The sequence below is a fragment of the Microcaecilia unicolor genome, chromosome 3 (assembly GCF_901765095.1).
Source record: "Microcaecilia unicolor chromosome 3, aMicUni1.1, whole genome shotgun sequence".
Lineage (NCBI taxonomy): Eukaryota > Metazoa > Chordata > Amphibia > Gymnophiona > Siphonopidae > Microcaecilia > Microcaecilia unicolor.
The window spans coordinates 441,044,597-441,059,077 of NC_044033.1; the positions used below are offsets into that span (position 1 = coordinate 441,044,597).

The 14,481-nt window shown below is 39.5% G+C and overlaps 1 long non-coding RNA gene across 1 annotated transcript; it reads left to right on the forward strand.

Annotated features, from left to right (window-relative positions):
* The first annotated feature begins 7,127 nt into the window (after window positions 1–7,127).
* Window positions 7,128–12,879, forward strand: LOC115465199. Its single transcript, XR_003941357.1, has 3 exons — window positions 7,128–7,263; window positions 7,337–7,346; window positions 12,868–12,879. It is a non-coding gene; the product is annotated as an uncharacterized LOC115465199 (long non-coding RNA).
* The last annotated feature ends 1,602 nt before the right edge of the window (window positions 12,880–14,481 follow it).

Consider the following 14,481-nt stretch of genomic DNA (forward strand, 5'->3'; position numbering starts at 1 on the left):
AAGCCGATTTTGGGCGTCCTCAACTGCTTTCGCGGGAACGAACAAAGTTCATGGGGGCATGTTGGAAGCATAGCGAAGGCGGGACTGGGGTGTGCCTAACACATAGGCATCCTCAGCTGATAATGGAAAAAAGAAGGGTGTCCCTGATAAGCACTTGGATGACTTTACTTGGTTCATTTTTTCTTGCGTTCAAGCCTCGAAAAGGTGCCCAAACTGACCAGATGACCACCGGAGGGAATCGGAGATGACTTCCCCTTACTCCCCCCAGTGGTCACTAACCCCCTCCCACCCCTCCCACCCCTCCCAGCCTCTATGCCAGCCTGAAATGTCATACCCAGCTCCCTGACAGCAGTATGCAGGTCCCTGGAGTAGTTTTAGTGGGTGCAGTGCACTTCAGGCAGGCAGACCCAGGCCCATCCCCCCCTACCTGTTACACTTGTGGTGGTAAATGTGAGCCCTCCAAAACCCACCAGAAACCCACTGTACCCACATGTAGGTGCCCCACGTCACCCCTTAGGGCTATGGTAGTGTTGTACAGCTGTGGGGAGTGGGTTTTGAGGGGCTCAGCACACAAGGTAAGGGAGCAATGCACCTGGTAGCAATTTCTGAAGTCCACTTGGTTGCCCAGTTGGTGTCCTGGCATGTGAGGGGGACCAGAGTGCACTACGAATGCTGGCTCCTCCCATGACCATGGCTTGGATTTGGTCGTTTCTGAGATGGGCGTCCTTGGTTTCCATTATCGCCGAAAACCGGGAACGACCATCTCTAAGGTCGACCTAAATGTTGAGATTTGGGCGTCCCTGACCGTTTTATTGAAACGAAAGATGGACACCCATCTTGTTTTGATAATACGGGTTTCCCCGCCCCTTCTCCGGACGTGCTGCGAGGACGTCCTCAGGAAAATTTGGACACCCCATTCGATTATGCCCCTCCACATCTTTTTTGAGATGCGGCAACCAGAATTGAAAAAATATTCGAGGTGTGGTCGCACCATGGAGCGATACAAAGGCATTATAACGTCCTCATTTTTGTTTTCCATTCCTTTCCTAATAATACCTAACATTCTATTTGCTTTCTTAGCCGCCGCAACTCACTGAGCAGAAGGTTTAAACATATCATTAATGATGACACCTAGATCCCTTGGTTGGTCGTTGACTCCTAACGTGGAACCTTGCATGACGTAGCTATAATTCGGGTTTCTCTTTCCCACATGCATCACTTTGCATTTGCTCACATTAAACGTCATCTACCATTTAGACGCCCAGTTTCCCAGTCTCATAAGGTCCTCTTGTAATTTTTCACAATCTTCCCGCGATTTAACTACTTTGAATAACTTTGTGTCGTCAGCAAATTTAATTACCTCACTAGTTACCCCCCTCTCTAGGTCATTTATAAATATGTTAAAAAGCAGCGGTCCCAGCACAGACCCCTGGGGAACCCCACTAACTACCCTTCTCTATTGATAATACTGACCATTTAACACCACTCCCTGTTTTCTATCTTTTAACCAGTCTTTAATTCATAATAGGGCACTAACTCCTATCCCATAACTCTTCAATTTCCTCTGGAGTCTTTCATGAGTAAGCAGTAGACAGAACAGGGCATTAAGGAATGCATAGTAATAAACATAATCATAAATATAAATACAAAACTAAAACAGCTATAAGGCTATATAGGATATCCTATTTTAGCTAAAACAGACAAATATGTTCAAGGAGTAAATAAAATAAATGAACATGAGATGTGAGGAAATGTATGTCATCAAAAAAAGTGTCATGAGAGAAAAAAATGTGTTACCCAGCTCACATAGACTCGTTGGATACCAAAAGGCATATATAAATGTATGAATGTCCAACAAGACGAATCATAAAAACAATAAATAATATAAAGTGAAAAATATGTATAAAAACAATTGCTTGAAAAAAGGGGGGTTTAAAACTTGTAAAAAAAAAAGGAGAAACTTTAAACCCTTTATAAGATTGTTTAAATGAATTATTATTTTTTTTAATGTTTACTAGAAAAAAGAAGGGGGACCAGCCTGTGCATGCATGGCTCCATGTATTTAAATGAGGTAATGCTCATATATATTGTATATATGTCACAGTAAGGATGTAATACCTTTTCTTTTTAACCTTGCTATCAAAAGAATACCCCATGAAAAAGAAGACTGTATACACTATTACTATAATGCAAGGTTGAGAGAAGTAGGCTTTGAACAATTTGTTTAAATGTATAGGTGTCAAACATTTGGCATTGCTGCATGGCAGCCGCCAGTGTGGCTTTGTAAACAGTGGCATAAGAAGATTAACTTGTGATTCTAACATAAGAGAACCAGATGAGGGGACTCCTAGTATCTTAATATTTTCCTTAAAAACTAAATTCTGACCACTTGGCTTGAGCAGACTGTTATTCTATATTTTACCTAGTTTCCCTAAGAAAAGAAACTTCATTTTATCCTTGTTTAGCTTCAGAGAGTAAAACTTAATCCACATTTTGAGGAAAGAAATACAATCTTCTATCCTAGTTAAAGTTTTTTTTCCACAGTCTGAGCTACCAGTAACAAAATCATTATGTCAACAGTGTGAAGACATTAAAGCCAGCAGAAACTAATGTCTGACCAAGGGAAGACATCAAGACGTTGAACAACAATGGTGACAGAGGGGATCCTCCACAATATGACCATCATGACTCAGACAGGGTCTCCTAAAATTAACATTGTAGTTACTTGAGGTAAGGAAACCCTCAAACCAAGATAGTACCCTACCTCCAACACCAAAACTATCTAAGATATTCAACAACCACTGATGTTCCACTAAGTCAAATGTACTTGATAAATCAAATTGCAAAACTATGGCCTTATGACCTTATACTAACAATGTACTAAGTACTGTTTCTGTGCTAAAATGCTTACAAAAAGCAAACTGTGAAACATGAAACAAATCATAATTATCCAAAAAAATGAGTTAGTTGTTTAATCACTAAGCTGTCCATTAATTTAACAAACAGAGGAATAGATGGCACAGGGTGATAGTGACATCTGCAATATTAATGTTCTTCACAATTGGGGTTAGAACTATGTTTCCAAGCATTTTTGGAAACTTTCCCGAAGCCAAGCATTGATTAACCCATTACTGACAATTGCAACAAGAATTGGTCTAGTGCAACCTTCATTACATTTGAGGGACAGATGTCCAAAGAGCAATAATATGAGGAGCATTGATTAACTAGAAGTTACAAATTACTCATACAAATAGACTCAAAGTCAAGCCACACTCTGTCAGCAGGAACAGATTCCGAAGGAGTTTGCTGAATGTCTAATAGATCAGTAGATTTTTTTGGACTGAGCAATTTCTATCTGCATCTTAGTTATTTTCCTTTCAAATAGTCTGCCAATAATTGTGCAGAATGGGATATATGTATACCCAATTGAGTGGTGTCAATTGGTTTCATATAATAATTCACCATGTGAAATAATTTTCCCTGATTGAACAGTTCTTTCCCACTGAATTAGAGTAAAAAAAAGTCTTCTTTTAGTTTTAATCAAATATTAATATATATTAGCTGTCTGTCTCCATTCACCCCTTTTGTCTTCTATCTTTCACCAAAAATGCTCCAATTTCTGACATAGTTGTTTCTGTACATTTAATTCTCCATCAAACCAAGGATTATTCTTTTGGGCTTTGGGCTTTTACCTTCTTCTTTACTCTAGTGGCTACAATGTCTAAAGCCTCTTTCGAAACTCTATTCTAATTATCTATAAACTCTAATTCACTGAGTTCTCTGCTCTAAGTTAGACCAGAAGTCGGGGTCTATTCCAGATGTTGAGGTCTATTTTTCCTCTTGTATTAACTGTAGACAAAGAAGGCAATTTTCTTTTCCCTCACTCTTTCCAAGACATGGTAAACTCTAAAAAAAATAATCTGACCAGATCAGCGGTTTCTAATCTATATTTTTAAACATCCAATAGTGTAAGAGAGATTAAGAGTAGGCTAATAAATCTAGATGATGCCCTCTCATGCAATGTATAAAATTTGGACAGCATAAATTTATAGATTCTAAAAAAGCCAAAAGGTCTTTCACATTATGATTTTAAATGTCCTCTAGATGTAAATTAATATCTCCAAGAAGGAGCATATAATCACAGCTCTAAGAACTCTTGAACAGTATATCATAAAATTCATTGTTAACTTCAAACCATTTTGAAGAAGGGCAATAAAACAACAAGCAGCAACATGTATCTTCCAACATCTCATCAGTAATTTCACACACCATTACTTCTAAACCTAAATCATTCACAGAATCCAATAATTTAACCTTAAAAAAATCATTTATAGATTAGGGCCATCCCTCCCCCTCTCTTTTTACTGGATCTATCCAGGGGGACACAATGATCTTAAAGTTGGATCATCTGATAGAGGTAACCAAGTTTCTGCTATAAAAACTAGGCCAAACTGTTGACCTTCTATAAGATATCTCACATTAAAATAAAAACAAAGAATAGGCAAATAGGACAAGAGCTCTACTAATTGCTGCTTGCAAGGTCTTAACACTTTTTGTCTACATGAATTTCTAAATTTGTGTCTATTGAATTTAAATTTGCCTTTTTTTTTTGCTATTATCTCTATGAAATAACTACTACTACTACTATAGTATAGCATGATGCAAATGCTCTGAACAATCAATATTTGAGATACGGCATCCAAAATTGAACACAATACTCAAAGTGAGTTTGCATCATGGAGTGATAGGCATTATAGTATTCTTGGTCTTATTTATCGTCCCTTTCCTAATAATTCTTAGCATCCTGTTAGCTTTTTTGGCCGTTGCTGCACACTAAGCTAGAGAGCTACCTCAAGCTATGAGAGAAGAAAGACCCTATCTGAGGAACTCCTTTCAGTGATTTTGTTTAGAAAATGGCTGAGGCCATTTCATTTAAGTTGGAGATGGAGGAGTAACCCAGGGCAGAAGCAAATGGACAACATCCAATTCCACCCCTCTCCCCCACTGCTGGGATGCAGACACACCATTTTTTTTATTCATATTGCCATCTTGGGAAGCATTAGAGGACTGCTGCTACCCTGGAATACTGAACTACTAATGCAGACCCTGGGTAGGTCCTGGGAGTAGGTAGGGAGAGTAAGGTTGTGGGGGAACAGGGCTTTTATATCCTGGAGTAGAGTTTTCTGTTTAGGGGAGGTAGGAGAGTGGGGGGTCAAATACGTGAACCTACACTAAGAAACTGCTGATAGTGACTCTGTACCTGCTGCCTTCTGTTGAGGTGGTGGTAAATGCAGCAACAATACTGGCAGTTGTGACAGCTAGCCTTTGGTGGTAACGTGAGATAACTGTCACACCAGATTCTGTGATAGCTTGGGCCAACATGAAAATTTATGTGACTAAAATGGCAGACATAAACATTTGCGTTCAGTGACTTATTTATCTGCCTGTGTTTCCCCGTTTATATTTTGGAACATTTCTTTTTTTCTCAAATGGACATTCCTGCTGTATCTAACAGGCACATAAATGTCTATTTCACCATGTACTTTAGAACAGGCTTTGTCAGCAGATCCTGTTCTAAAATACTAGCTGAACTTGAGGTATCTCAAACTGAATGTTTCAGTTCCACTTTGTACATCTTTTCAAAAATGCTGCTCTAAATGTTTCTCTTCCAAAAAAGGAAACTGGCTATGTTCTCTGGACTTGAAGGATGCTTATATTCACATAGAGGTGCTTCTCAGTCATAGGAAATATCTGATTTGTCATAAGGGAACACCACTACTAGTACTGTATTTTGTCTTTGGGCTTCATGTCAGCTCCTCAGGTATTCACAGAATGCTTTAGGGTTGTAGCAGCCTATCTGCACAGACTGGGGTACATGTTTCCCTATTTGGACAATTGGATAGTCAGGAGAACATTTTAAAAAGGGAGCAGAAAGATCAGTGATAGAATTGAAAAATGAACTTGCAGAGCTATTGTTAGTAATATGAAATTTATCTTTAAAATTAAACATGGACCAGAAGATTGCATGTGGCTAATGTAATGCCAATTTATAAAAAGTATTCCAAAGGTGATACAGGAATTATAGACCAGTGAGCCCGACACTGGTGCCAGGAAAAATGGTAGACTATTAGAAAGAACAAAACTACAGAGTAGAGTGCTGCACGGGAATGGGGTTTGCGGGAATCCCGTGGAACCCACGGGGTTAATGCAGGGATGGAAGCAGCTCTGCGGGGTTCCCGTGGGGATGGAGGCAGTTCCTGCGGGGTTCCTGCAGGGATGGAAGCAGTTCTGTGAGGTTCCCTTGGAAGTGTAAGCTGCACCTGTGCCAGCCTCTCATTTACTGAGTACCAAGTTTTTTGAGTGCTGTCTCCTCCTCCTCCTCCTCCTCCTTCTCCTCTTCCTTGCTTTAACAGCACAAATGTGAAAGGTCTTCCATTAAGGAGGTGGTAGAGACACAAATGATGATGGAATTTGAAAAGGCATGGGATGAACACAGAGGATCTCTAATTAGAAAATGGAAGTTATGAAAAACCTAACCTTAAATGGTTGCATGTGTGTGAATGTGTCAAGTGATGCTTAGATGGTGACTCTGGCTGTGATGAACTAGGGCTGATACCAGGCAGATGTGTATGGTCTGTGTCTCATAAATGGCAATCTGGTTCAGGATGGGCTGAAAAGGGCTTAGACAGCAACTTCAGTGGCTGAAACATGAGGACAATGCTGGACAGACTTTTATGGTCTGTGTCCCACAAATGAGAAAACGAATAGACTGGAGTGGGCTTTGATGGCAACTCCAGCTGTTGGAACATAAGGATAGGGCCAGATAGACTTCTATGGTCTATGTTCCAGAAACACCAAAGAAAGACCATAATCAAGTATATAATATCACACTTGTTGATTTAATCATGAATTGATAATGAGTGTAACTATTGGGCAGACTGGATGGACTGTTCAGGTCTTTATTTGACATTACTTACTATGTTACCATTTATCCTCTTTGCTCCCGGGCTGATGTGCAGACCTCAGCTCTGACACAGGCATGAGCATCAGAAGTCACTTGACCTACTGGCATGTGCATGTGGCAACCTCTCAGCAGACAGTGCCAGTAAATCAGAGACAAATCTTACATGTGCACACCAGAGTGTTCCAAGTTTCAACTTCCATTCCTTCCTTGCCTACAGTGCTGTGGCTCAAATTCAGAGAGAAACTGAGGGAGCTGACCGGAATTTTCTTTAATGTTCGATTAAATTCTTACGGGGATGGGTTAAATTCTTGCGGGGATGGGTAAGATTCCAGTGGGGATGGGTGGGGACGGGTAAGATTTCTGCATGGACAGGTGGGGATGGGTAAGATTTCTGTCCCTATACAACTCTCTACTACAGAACATATACATAAGCATAGATTAACGAAACAAAGCCAACATTGATTTAGTGAAGGGAAATCTTGCCTCACTGATCTACTATATTTCTTTGAAGGAGTGAATAAATACAGTGGGGGAAATAAGTATTTGATCCCTTGCTGATTTTGTAAGTTTGCCCACTGACAAAGACATGAGCAGCCCATAATTGAAGGGTAGGTTATTGGTAACAGTGAGAGATAGCACATCACAAATTAAATCTGGAAAATCACATTGTGGAAAGTATATGAATTTATTTGCATTCTGCAGAGGGAAATAAGTATTTAATCCCTCTGGCAAACAAGACCTAATACTTGGTGGCAAAACCCTTGTTGGCAAGCACAGCGGTCAGACGTCTTCTGTAGTTCATGATGAGGTTTGCACACATGTCAGGAGGAATTTTGGTCCACTCCTCTTTGCAGATCATCTCTAAATCATTAAGAGTTCTGGGCTGTCGCTTGGCAACTCGCATCTTCAGCTCCCTCCATAAGTTTTCAATGGGATTAAGGTCTGGTGACTGGCTAGGCCACTCCATGACCCTAATGTGCTTCTTCCTGAGCCACTCCTTTGTTGCCTTGGCTGTATGTTTTGGGTCATTGTCGTGCTGGAAGACCCAGCCACGACCCATTTTTAAGGCCCTGGCGGAGGGAAGGAGGTTGTCACTCAGAATTGTACGGTACATGGCCCCATCCATTCTCCCATTGATGCGGTGAAGTAGTCCTGTGCCCTTAGCAGAGAAACACCCCCAAAACATAACATTTCCACCTCCATGCTTGACAGTGGGGACGGTGTTCTTTGGGTCATAGGCAGCATTTCTCTTCCTCCAAACACGGCGAGTTGAGTTCATGCCAAAGAGCTCAATTTTTGTCTCATCTGACCACAGCACCTTCTCCCAATCACTCTCGGCATCATCCAGGTGTTCACTGGCAAACTTCAGACGGGCCGTCACATGTGCCTTCCGGAGCAGGGGGACCTTGCGGGCACTGCAGGATTGCAATCCGTTATGTCGTAATGTGTTACCAATGGTTTTCGTGGTGACAGTGGTCCCAGCTGCCTTGAGATCATTGACAAGTTCCCCCCTTGTAGTTGTAGGCTGATTTCTAACCTTCCTCATGATCAAGGATACCCCACGAGGTGAGATTTTGCGTGGAGCCCCAGATCTTTGTCGATTGACAGTCATTTTGTACTTCTTCCATTTTCTTACTATGGCACCAACAGTTGTCTCCTTCTCGCCCAGCGTCTTACTGATGGTTTTGTAGCCCATTCCAGCCTTGTGCAGGTGTATGATCTTGTCCCTGACATCCTTAGACAGCTCCTTGCTCTTGGCCATTTTGTAGAGGTTAGAGTCTGACTGATTCACTGAGTCTGTGGACAGGTGTCTTTCATACAGGTGACCATTGCCGACAGCTGTCTGTCATGCAGGTAACGAGTTGATTTGGAGCATCTACCTGGTCTGTAGGGGCCAGATCTCTTACTGGTTGGTGGGGGATCAAATACTTATTTCCCTCTGCAGAATGCAAATAAATTCATATACTTTCCACAATGTGATTTTCCGGATTTAATTTGTGATGTGCTATCTCTCACTGTTACCAATAACCTACCCTTCAATTATGGGCTGCTCATGTCTTTGTCAGTGGGCAAACTTACAAAATCAGCAAGGGATCAAATACTTATTTCCCCCACTGTAGGTGGATAAAGGTGAGCCAGTCGATGTTGTGTATCACAAAAGACTCCTGAGGAAATTAGAAAGTCATGTGATAGGAAGTAATATCCTATTAATGATTAAAACTGGTTTAAAGAAAACAGAGAGTAGGGTTAAATGGTCAGTATTCTCAATGGAGAAAGGTAGATAGTGGAATTCCACAGGGGTCTGTGCTGGGGTCACTGCTTTTTAACATTTTTAAATGATCCAGAGATGGGAATAACTAGTGAAGTAATTAAATTTACTGATGATACAAAGTTGTTAAGTCACAAGAGGATTGTGAAAACCATACGAGCCTGGGAGACTGGACATCAAAATAGCAGATGATGTTTAATGTGAGCAAGTGCAAAGTGATACATGTGGGAAAGAGGAACCCAAATTATAGCTATGTGATGCAAGGTTTCACATTAGGGTCACCACCCAGGAAAAGGATCTAGGTGTCATTATTGATGATATGTTGATACTCTTCTCAAAATGCAATGGCAACTAAGAAAGCCAATAGAATGTTAGGAATTATTAGGAAAGGAATGGAAAACAAAAATTAGAATGTTATAATGCCTTTGTATCACTCTATGGTGCATCCACACCTTGAATACTGTGTGCAATTCTGGTCACCGCATCTCAAAAAAGAGATAGCAGAATTAGGTACAGAGAAGGGTGGTGAAAATGATAAAGGCGATAGGATGACTTCCCTATGAGGAAAGGCTAAAACATCTAGGGATCTTCAGCTTGGAGAAGAGATAGCTGAGGGGAGATATAATAGAAATCTATAAAATACTGAGTGGAGTGGAATGGGTAGATGTGAATCGCTTGCTTACCGTTTCCAAAAACACTAGGACTAGGGCACACAATGAAGCTACTAAGTAGTAAATTTAAAGCAAACTGAAGAAAACATAGTACTGGTTATAAATAAATAAATAAAAAATAATTAAAAACTGGAATTCATTGCCAGAGAATGTGGTAAAAGCAGTTAGCTTAGCAGGGTTTAAAAAAAAGGTTTGCTAATTTCCTAGAAGAAAAGTCAATATGCCATTATTAATTGGGAAAATCCACTGCTCTCTCTTGCCGCTTGGTGAGTCTGACTCCTTGTGAGTCTGTGGAGTTCTCTACTTTTGCTCTTCCATTGTGCAGTTTCTCATCCCTGATGAAGCCATCAGTGAAGCATGGACTGGTGTTTGGTGTTGAGTGAAATCGAGTGAGATATACTAAGACATATTCTTCAGCCGTAGTTGAACAATGTGATGCCTGGACTTGAAGTTGTTGTAAGATGTTTCTGGAGGCTATATTTTGGATGAATCATCACTGGATTTGGAGTGTGACCACTGCTTAGTTTGAGGTCTGGGAGCTTTGATTTTCTCAGCGTGAAATTGACTGGTCTGTTTGAAATCTAAGACCCTCACATTTCTTTGGCATGGAACTTAATTGTGATTGGATTTTACAGCTGTACATCTGGATGGACATTGTGAACTGGTATGTTTCATCTTCTTTTGAGCAGACCACGCTTGAAAAGGGTTTTGGGGATATGTGTGCCATAATATAATATAAGTTCAAGGGTTTTAAAAGAACTAGTTAGAGACCCCACAGTATACTTTTTTTAGATCTTTGTATGTTTCAAATAAAATGGATGTGATTTATTTTGAATTTACTTTTTTTGATTAGCCATTTTCTTCAGTTTATTTATATTACTATTTATATGTTATGCTTTTCTGTTTTTTTTTTAGGTTTTTCTTAAGAATCAAAAACCACTGTATTGCTATGAGTTAATTACTGGATGAATAGACTGGATGAATAGAATGCCCAACTAAGCCTTCTATCCTTTTAATTGGCTTAAAAGACTATAAATCAAAGATTAAGCCTAGGTGGATGAGAATCAAACTCTAAACAGAGCCTTATTTTATCTGCTAGATGTGCTGTAAACTACTTTTATATTTAAACTCCCAAATACTACCCAATTCTGATCCAGGATCCAGATAAATGTCTTGCAAAGTTTAGGCTGATAATCAGCTGGGTCCCGGATAACTGCCAAATGCTTGTGCTTACCCAGATATGTCTTAATGTTCAATGCTGTGCCCAGACATGGCCAAACACTGAATACCTGGGTCTAACTTAACCAGCTAACTATTGATTGATAAACTGCTAGAGCTAAAGCCTCAAAATTAATCCTGCTTGATATCTTGGAACCATACTAGCTGCCCTGAGAGGAACTAAAAATGTATTACACTGATTCTCAGCTTTTTTTCTGGAGACAAAATTAGCCCAGCAAGTTTTCAGGATTACTACAATGAAAATGTAGTAATCCTGTAGTTAGTAATATGTAGTTAGTTTTGCATATAATGGGATCTCAGAAATGCTAAGTTGCCTAGTTCCAAGGGAGAGATTTTGGGCTGGTCTTAAATTTTGGCAAACCTATCCTGAAGCATTATGGGCCCTGCAACATTCATTTCTACTTCAAATTTCTTTTATTATTTCTTTCATTAAACACTATAATGGTTCAAACAAATTAACCAGTGTCTATACAGTTACAGTACTACAATATCCAATTTACAAATTAAGCATATAAGAATCCATTTTTTTTCCATTTCTTCTGACATTTAAACTGATGTTTTCACTCCTCTGCTGCTGCTGCTGCTGCTGCTGCTGCCTCATATTTCCTAATTAAGCAGACATTGTTCCGCCACATGAGCCAATAAAAATTGAATTATTATGCCAATTAGTCATGATATTCTTTAAAGCTATTGACAAAGGTCCATCCAACAATATATGTCAGATTGCATTAATTCAGTCTGAACTGCCAGCAACTTCCATATAATGATCCTATATGAAAGAGGCTCACTGATGTTCAAAACTTTAGATCTCTTACTCCAGATTGAGGGAAAAAAAACCTTGTAAATTAGGGCAATTAATTAAAAAAAAATATGTGCTTTCTTTTAAACAAGACCAACATCTATTACAAAGATCTACTGTTTAACTGGAGACCAGCTCATAAAAATAGATGCAGATAGCGATACACAAAGACGAAAACTTTTCCAAGTTTTATCTACAATAGTCACTTGCTTTTTGCCAGAGTTTCTTTTATAACTCTTCAAGTATATTTTTGAAAGACTCCTTAATTTTTATAGAAATGTGAAGCTATTTTAGTAGAAGATATTTTATTTATTTATTTATTTATTTATTGCATTTGTACCCCACATTTTCCCACCTATTTGCAGGCTCAATGTGGCTTACATAGTACCGTCAAGGTATTTGCCAAGTCGGTTGATAACAGAAACAAGGTTGCAGAGTGATCGTATGAGTTATAAGTGGAGGGTCACAAGGGATAAAGATTGCATGTTGTCCAGTATGATTATAGTCATGCTGTGTTGCTGGGTGAAGAGGTTTACGTGGGGTCATTGAGGTAGGCCGGTTTGAAGAGGATGGTTTTTAGTGATTTCCTGAAGTTCAGGTGGTTGTGTATTGTTTTCCCAGCTTTAGAGAGGCTATTCCATAGTTTTACGCTTATGTAGGAGAAGCCGGATGCGTAAGTTGTTTTGTATTTCAGTCCTTTGCAATTTGGATAGTGTAAGTTTAGGTAGGATCTTGACGATTTGACATTGTTTGTTAATGGCAAGTCTATAAGGTCTGTCATGTATCCTGGGACTACGCCATATATGATTTTGACCTCTATTGTATAGTCCAAGGGCCATTCCTCAGTTAAAGGACTGAAGTCTAGCTTAACATATCATATAGAGGGTTACTCCTGTATCCACACATAGTATTGAGTACTCAAGAGGTTAAATTCCTGTTGGAATTGGAAACATTTACAGTTATTTCCCTCAGTTGGCTGACTTATCATATATATCCCACACCTCTGCCATGTTTTCCAGTTAATTATATTTTTGTTTGCAAGGAATTTTGAATTATTCTAAGTAGACACTTTTTTGTTTGTTTGTTTTGTGGGAGCATCACAACCTTCCATACAGAAGGGTATATCTTATTGTATTTTGCAGGCACAGTTGCAGTTAAAAAACAAAACAAAAAAGCTTTATTAAGATTGGTGAGAGTAGCCAACTCAATTTTTTTACTCTGAGGTCATTTGAATAAGCTGCAGTAAAAGGGGGCCTGCGCTGTGACAGCACATTTTTTTAAACATGGGCTGAGGTCCCCTTTCACAGCAGTGGGTAAAAGGCTGTCTTTTTTTCTCAACAAGAATTGGCCATACGGTAAGTGAACCACTTACCGGGCAACCATTTTGAGGGACAGCACTTAACACCACCCATTGAGGTGGTGATCCAACACTAACCTGGTGGTAACCAGGCAGTGTTCAGCACTTCCTGATTACCGCTGGGTAAGCACCAGTGTACCACAGCCCCTCAGCCTTGGGTATGCTGTAATAAGTAAAGATCTCAACAGCCAGATGATTGTAGTCGTGACCACCAAATTGATATCCCAATCACCAAGGTCAGAGGATGAGTACAATCACTAACCTCGTCTCCTGATCTCGAAGACCAGGAGAGGAAAATAAACTAAAATTTTAGGACCTGCCCAAACTCCCAAAATCAGATAGCGATCAGATGGTTTTTTAATGTAATCAAATAACATTTATTCAAAAACTTTTCAATATAATAATAAAAATAGTTCAATAAAAATAATGAATATTTCTTAAAACTCCAAATTTACCATACATTCCTTTTCTTTTTCTTTCAGATGGAGTTTCAGCGCTGCACCAGATTATATATCAGATAAGTATTTTGTTTTCTTTTCCTCTTTATTCTCTTAACCTTTCCTAATATTGTTAGGTATTAAAAAGTGCTTTCCTAGAATGTGATTCTTTGTGTTCACTTTCCTGTTTTACAGAGTCTACACCCAACTTTTCCAGGTACAGGTAAGTATTTTGTTTGATTTGTTTTCTCTTCTGTCTCAGGGTACCTAACCCCACTGTTTTCCCTTTACCCACAGTCACAGAATTCCCTGTACAGTCACTTAGCTGTAGGCTGTTCCTCTTTCTCCAGTGCGCCGGTGAACCTTGCTTGCGTTGGGGCCCTTGTAATTGCAGTGTCAGCTGTTCCAGAATTCTTTGCAGGTGATGGCTCTTCCTCCTAAACCTCACTCTATAATAAAATAAATGGAAGCAATACCCTCCCTTCGCTGACCAGGTACCAGGATACCTAATGTCCGTAGCAATTTTATACTGGGCCCGTTTAGCTAATAAAATCAAAATAATTAAACAATTCCCTATCCTATAAACTTACACTCTCTAATTAAACTTTTATTTTATCTAACTTTCCTATCAAATATGTTTGGTAGTCTTCATGCAAACATACCTCTCATTCCACTACTATACTCTTAATTATAAACTTAACATTCTATACTATACCCCTATACCTATCCCCCCTCTATTAACTTA